This window comes from Colobus angolensis, unplaced genomic scaffold (assembly GCF_000951035.1).
Source record: "Colobus angolensis palliatus isolate OR3802 unplaced genomic scaffold, Cang.pa_1.0 Scaffold311, whole genome shotgun sequence".
NCBI lineage: Eukaryota > Metazoa > Chordata > Mammalia > Primates > Cercopithecidae > Colobus > Colobus angolensis.
In genome coordinates, this window is record NW_012116389.1 from 2,024,559 (window position 1) to 2,032,087 (window position 7,529).

The following is a 7,529-nucleotide window of genomic DNA, read 5'->3' on the forward strand; positions in this document are numbered from 1 at the left end:
AAGTAATTCTTCTGCCTCAGCCTCCTGAGTAGCTGGGATTACAGGCACCTGCCACCACGACTGACTAATTTTTGTATTTTTAGTAGAGGTGGGGTTTTGCCATGTTGGCCAGGCTGCTCCCGAACTCCTGGCCTCAAGTGATCTACCCATCTCAGCCTCCCAAAGTGCTGGGATTACACTGCACCCAGCCTAGCTCTCACTTCTAATTGAGGACATGCAGTATTTGACTTTCTGTTTCTAGTTATTTCACTTAATAACCTCTAGTTTCATTTGTGTTTTTGCAAAAGACATGATTTCATTCTTTCCATAGCTGAGGAGTATTTCATGATATATATATATGCCACATTTTCCTTATCCAGTTATTGATGGCTATTTAAGTAGATTCCATATCTTTGCTTTTGTGAATAGTGCTACAATAAATATGTGAGTGCAGATGTCCTTTTTATGTAATGATTTATTTTCCTTTGAGTAGATACCCAGTAGTGGGCTTGGTGGATTAAATGGTAGTTCTATTTTTAGTTCTATGAGAAATATCCATACTGTTTCCCATAGAGGTTGTACTAATTTACATCCCCACCAATTGCGTTGAAGAATTCCCTTTTTTCCATATCCTCACCAACATCTGTAATTTTTTTGACTTTTTAATAATAGCCATTCTCATTGACACAAGATGGGATCTCATCTTGGTTATAATGAACATTTCTCCACTGATTAGTGATGTTGAGCATTTTTTCATCTGCTTCTTGGTCATTTCTACTTCTTTTGAAAAATGTCTATTCATGTCTTTTGCCCAGTTTTCAACAGGGCTATTTGTTTTTTGTTGTAGTTAAGATATTTTAGCTCGTTGCAGATTCTGAATATTAGTCCCTTGTCAGATGCATAGTTTGCAAATGTTTTCTCCCATTCTGTAGGTTGTCTTTCACTCTGTTGATTATTTTTTTTGCTGTGCATAAGTGTTTTAGTTTAATTAAGTCCCATTTGTCTATTTTCATGTTTGTTGCATTTGCTTTTGAGGACTTAGTCATAAATTCTTTGCCAAGTAAAGGGAGCAATTTTGAACTGTCTGTCACATATCAGTATTTTATAAATGAGAATTTTATTATTTTAGAAACATTTCCCCATAATGTAATTTGTGTGTATTGTTAGGCTCAAATATACTTAGTCTTTCTATAAAATTTAAGAAGCCATGGAAAAACATATTTATGTTCAACAATTTATGTCTTGGAATTTATCTTATTTGGAAATGACCTGGACATTCAATGAGTATCACTTAATTTAACATAACTTTAGAATTTTAAATCATGCAAAAAATTCACTTATAAATATTTATTCCATTTATGTTTACCTAATTTATTTATTTTTATCAATATTACCTAAATTACTTATGAAAACTGAGATATGAGATAAAGCTACTCATCATTTCAAGTAATTTCCCTGTTAAACATGTGTACAGTCTGTGAATATCAGGTGTTCACCTAAGTAAGAACTTGAAAGTTAATTATATGGGTATTTTGCTGATAACTTAGAAAACATAGCTGTTTTTATTAAGCCAACACTATTAAATTAGTCTTACTTGTCCAAAGAGTTACACAAACAGAGATCATTATGTTTTTAGGCTGGGTTTATAGTTTTATTATCTTAAAATATCTAGCAGAGACAAATATAATCCCATCTGACTAGTAAACCCAGACAAAAATGTATGCTGAAATTCTGAAGACATTTTTATTTTTATTTCATCAACAAATTTAAAACAAGTTTATTTATTACAGAAATAATTACATTACATGCACTAAAAGGCATTTGGGTTGATTACTCCATAATTTATATAAGCACTCATTTATCTAAGCCAATCTGAATAGAATTCCTTAAGGGATTTCTAGCTGACTATGGCAGATTTTACCATGCAGATGCAACATACAGAATGTGTAAACACATATAGATACACATACCACAATAAAGATCTTACAGCTTTCATTTTAGAATTTTAGTCACGAGATAGTAATACATAGTAATATATACTTATTGGTTTATAAAAGATAGTTGGATCCAAATTATATTTCTTAGAAAATGGGGTCTGTTCATAAAGCTAAATACCCTGATAGGTAGTCTAATGAAGGCTGTGGACCAAAATTTTGAACAAAACAGTTTGGTTTTCTTTTTTTAAATCTCTTTTGCCCCTTTATACTCCTTTTTTTTTTTTTTCATCAGTTTCAAATGAATTTAGAATGAAACATTCAATTATTTTTCAGCTTGAATTGGTTGAATTGTATAAGAAAAATCAAATCTCCAAATAGACTTGGGTGTTTTAGTAACAAATCTATGTTTTGTTTTTTTGTCTGGTTTGCTTGATTAGTCAATGTGGGTAAGAAAGCATTTTAGCAGGTTTTTTGTTTTGCTTTGTTTGCTTTTTCAGACAAAGCCATTTTTATGCCAGAGAGATACCTCATATTATTGCTCTGAGCTTAAGATTTTTATCTGTTTAATCTGAGAGCCTAACTTATAAACATTTATTTGTGTTTTGGAATTTATTTTATTTGGAAATGACTTGGACATTCTATGAGTATCACTTAATTTAACATAACTTTAGAATTTTAAATACATAGTAATATATACTTATTGGTTTATAAAAGATAGTTGGATACAAATTATGTTTCTTAGAAAATGGGGTCTGGTCATATAGCTAAATGTTATTTACCCTGATAGGTAGTCTATTTTATTTTAGAATATCAATCCCTTAATTAACTGTTCCTCACCCTAAGCAATTGTTTTTCAGGCAAACTAGAATTTACATTTCGTGTCTAGATGGTTGGTTGTCATGGAGCTGTTGTAAGTTGTAAAGCCATTAGTTTGAAAGCCCTTTAAGACTAAAAAAAATCTTGTCTGGAATGCCATAAGCAGTGTGTTTATCTCAATACAAGTAGAAAAATTAGCAGATTCAAAGTAGGCAGAAAAAAAAATAGAGATATAGAAAACTTAGAAGGCTCTACATGTTAACTCTGCAGTTACAGTTTCTAATTCAACTTTAAGTAAAACAAGCTTGGGGAGGTTGAATGATCCCCATGATGGCCACTGGTTTAAAAACATGGCCGGGCATGGTGGCTCATACCTGCAATTCCAGTGCTTTGGGAAGCCACGGCAGGAGGATCACTTGAGGCCGAGAGTTCATGACCATCCCGGGCAACATAGTGAAACCCCATTTCCACAAAAAAAAAAAATTAAAAAAATTAAAAATGCATGAGGAAAATCATGTAATTGGCAGGAGTCCCCAAAAACCTGGCATGCCTGAATGTTTGAGAATATCATTTTTGTTTTATATTAATCTCTCAAGAGTGAAGAAAATTCTATAATTCCTGTCACGGAATTTGGACTGATGTTTTAGATAGTGGTGACTGTCCTAGTGGTTTTTAATTGGCTGTCTTGTGCCCACCATTTAGAGTGTTTATTTTTGCTCTCAGAAAATGTTTAGAAACAAGCAAGGCGGAAAAAGGAGCCAGATGATTTACAGATGCACAAGACCAAACCCAAATGAAACAAAAAATAAGAGTGTTCACAAAAATTTTAAGCCAGGCATGCAGACCACACAAAATACTATACCAGACATGCAGACCCAGACAAAATGCAAATTCTGTAGAAACCAGAGGACTCAAATCAGAAAAGCATTGTTCTTATTCCAGATAGCATCTGCCAGAAAAGACAAAACATCTTGTATTATCTCAGAAAGTGAAAAAGAATTCACTGAGGAAAGGGAGTCCAAGAAATAAAAAGGATATTTACTAGAGCAGAAAATGTAACTCATGGCAGCATAGAGCACAGAGGGCTCAGTTGATACTTAACTTGATACCAGGGGCTGCCGATTCCTCTGAGGTGGGTGCACTTGGGTCCCACTTCTGAGATATCATTTTATTAATCTAAATAACAAACAGGGAGGCTCTAAGAGAAAAATGTTTATTTGAGAATAGGGCACTGCAATGGGAACACGTGTGCTGTGGTAAACTATGTGTGTATTTAGGGAGGTAAAGACAGACAACTTTTTAAAGAAAAAATGAGGATAATTACATGATTGTTTTGGAATAATTATCCTTAGCTACAAGAATCAATAATAAGAGTGGTGCCAGTACAAGATTAGACAGGCAGTTGCTGGGCAGATGTCCTTGCAGAAGAATTTTTGTGTGTGTAAGGTTGTGATGGCCTTTGTGCACAGCTTTAGTTTTTGCAGTCGTTTGTCATAATTCTTGTTATCAGGTATTTGTGCCTGAGAACTCTTCCTTCGTGGCGTTTCTTGGCTCTATTTGTGAGGATTTTTAACACAAGTGACTTTGTTTTTATTTTGACAACCTTCACAGCCCCAGTCCAACGTGATTGGTGTCCTTATAAGAAGAGGAGAAGAGACAGATGGACTTACACAGTGGGAAGATGATCTGAAGATTCACAAATGGAATGCAATATGACGATAGAAGCAGAGACTGGAGTGATGTGTCCACAAGCCGAGGATCGCCAGCAACACCAGAAGCGAAGAGAAAGGCATGGAACAGATTCTTCCCTAGGGCCTTCCCAGAGAGGAGGGCCCAACTCACACCTTGATTTCAGACTTACAGCTTCCTCTGAGAAAATAAATTTCTGTTGTTTTAAGTCACCTGGTGTGTGTTACTTGTTACAACAGTCTTAGAAAAAGAATACAGACTCTACTAAAAATAAAATCACTGGCTCAGAAAAAAAAACCATAAGCACAAATAAAAATTAAATGATTGAGTTCCAGTGTTATGGAGTGAAAAGGTCAGCAAATGCTCTCTTCCACAAACAACTATAAAACTGAACAAAACTGTAAAAAAAATCATTTCAGGGCTTGGAATAGACCAAAGGCAAACAAAAAAATGAAGAGCATTTATTTATTAAAAACTGCTGAACTTTGGGTAGGAATAGTAGGAGTCTAGTTTTGCTTAAAATGAAGTTTTAACATGATTATAAGGGAAAGAAGGAAGATGTTATCTCATGCAGCTATCATCATGCTAGAACTTCTCACTCATTCTCAAAAAAATTTAAACACACAAATGACACATGAATATTTTCTCATGGCAAAATAGTAAAACAATATCAATACAATGAAATTCCATATTGATTCTCATCTTTCATTCTCATTTCTTTGACAGTAATGCAGCTAGGAAGATAATTTATATTGTGCTTGTTTTGATATTAAATAATATCACAATGTCCTATATCACTGCTGCTGGAGCCACATCTGCAAACTCCGAGGTCAGTTCCTGTGGCACCAGCGGGGGAAGGGGGTGCTCCAGTGACCCACCCGGGGAATGATGATGAGGTGAGTGAGAATGAAGCCACAGTACAGTGGCTTTGCTGGGAGGAGACGTGTGTCTGTGAGAAATGCTCTGCAGAGTTCTTTAGCATCTCTGAGTTTCTGGAACATAAGAAAAAAATCACACTAAAAATCTACCTGTTCTCATCATGAGTGACAGGGAGGGGCCAGTGTCTTCAGAAGACTTCTCCAGAGCTGTACTTAGTTACCAACCACCCAGTCCAAGCAGTGAGGATGGTCACAGGGAGAATGGTGTCAGCTCAGGGGACAGGAAAAAACTAGTTATGGACCTTGCAGTGTACCTAAAGACAGAGACCGTCCTGCTGCCCGCCTCCAAGATATAAGCTATTTACCCAAAAGCAAAGTGGCTAACACAAATGTGACCTCGCAGGCACTATGAGGCACCGAGGTGGTGATGAATCAGCAGAGTGCAGATGTGCTGCCTATCCCAGCGCCCATTTATGTTTGAGCAGATCCTGTGTGTGCAGCACACAGGTACAACTCACCCAGCAGATCGCATTCAGGTGCACATGTGGACCTCCCATGCTCTCCACTTTGGTGGTGGGTGACGACCCTGGGCAGCCGCATGTCCCAGCAGGTTTCTATGGCTGTGACTTTGCTCAGCCAGCAAGCTGGAAGCCAAGGTCTGTCTCCAGATGCGTTGAAACAAGCCAAAGTACTTCACGCCAACATCCCTTCTGCCAACATTCCTTCTGCCAACATCCCTTCTACCGCCAGCTCTCTGTCCCCAGGGCTGATGCCCTTTGCGCTGAAGCCAGATGGAACCAGGTTGTTTCCAAACATCGTGTCTCCTCTCCCAAGTGCTTTGCTTCCTCAGATGCCGGGCTCGGTGCTCTTCCAGAGTCCTTTCTCCACTGTGGCGCTAGACCCATCCAAGAAAGGGAAGGGGAAGCCACCGAACATTTCCACAGTCAACGTCAAACCCAAAGACCAGGCGGTTCTTTACAAGCACAAGTGTCAGAGCAGTCTCCCTTCCATGTTTATCTGAGCCCAGCCAACCTATGTCACAGTTGAAGTTCCTGGCGCGTTTGTGGGACCCTTAACATTGTTCCCAGGATGACTGCTTTGTTAGCAGCCCAGCTAGGCCCACAGGCCCAGCCACGCCGACAGCGCAAGCAACATGGCTGCATGTAGTGTGGAAAGAACTTCTCGTCCTCTGGCGCCCTTCAGATTCACGGGTGGACTCACACTGGAGAGAAGTCATTTGTATGCAACATTTGTGGGCGAGTTTCACCACCAAAGTCAGCTTCAAAGTCCTTTACATGAGCCGTGGGGTGAACAATAACTCAGCCCACTGTGGGAGGAAGCTGGCCATAGAGAACACCATGGCTCTGTTAAGTACAGACAGAAAACAGTATCAGAAATGTTTCCCAAGGAAATCCTGGCCCCTTTGGTGAACGTGGACCCTGTTGTGTGAAACCAGTAGACCAGAATGCCCAATGGCAGTCTGGCCATGAAGACCAATGAGATCTCTGTGATCCGCAGTGGGGGTGTTCCTAACCTCCTGGTTTCCTTGGGGTCCAGCTCCACTGTGATTAACACCACCGTCTTCGAGATGGATGGCTCCCAATCAGGCATCAGTGCAGATGTGGAAAAACCAGGTGCTACTGACAGCGTTCCCTCACTTCCTGGAAGAAAACAAGATTGCAGTCAGCTAAGCTAAAGGAGAACTTGCATGGAAGGAGAAATGCAGACACAGTGAAATCTCTAGAATCTGTTTTTTTGGTAAACACTCATCTCCTGTTTTCTTTTCCTTACTGATATGCAAATGATGTTTTTGAAGGTTGTGACCGCAACCTCGGGCAAGTCCTCCAATCACGACTGTTGCTATGCCGCTTTGCAAAAAATTGAAAAATCAAACAACAAAAAATGTTCATACCAAAACCAATAAAGACTAACATTAAAAAATTTTTTGGAAAGAAGTGGGTCTTGCAAAGTAGCTTTTGTACTTGTGACAAACTGTATACATAGAATCTTTGTACAACCTAGAATTTTTTCCAAAGACTGGTTACCTATTTCAAGGTAGAACCATTGGAACTTACTGAACCAACATGGAAAAGACAATGACTTAGCCTAATTGAGAGGAGAGGGGTACTGTGTACTTCCATGATGACTGTATGTGGGTAAAAGGACAAGGTCTGCCATCTATTTAGGGGCCTATTTATAGACCCCAACCTTGTCCCCATCTTATTGTTTG

General features: G+C 38.5%; 1 pseudogene; it reads left to right on the forward strand.

The window, feature by feature from the left end:
• LOC105518125 overlaps positions 1–6,990 on the forward strand; it is a 21,477-nt pseudogene extending 14,487 nt beyond the window's left edge.
• The last annotated feature ends 539 nt before the right edge of the window (positions 6,991–7,529 follow it).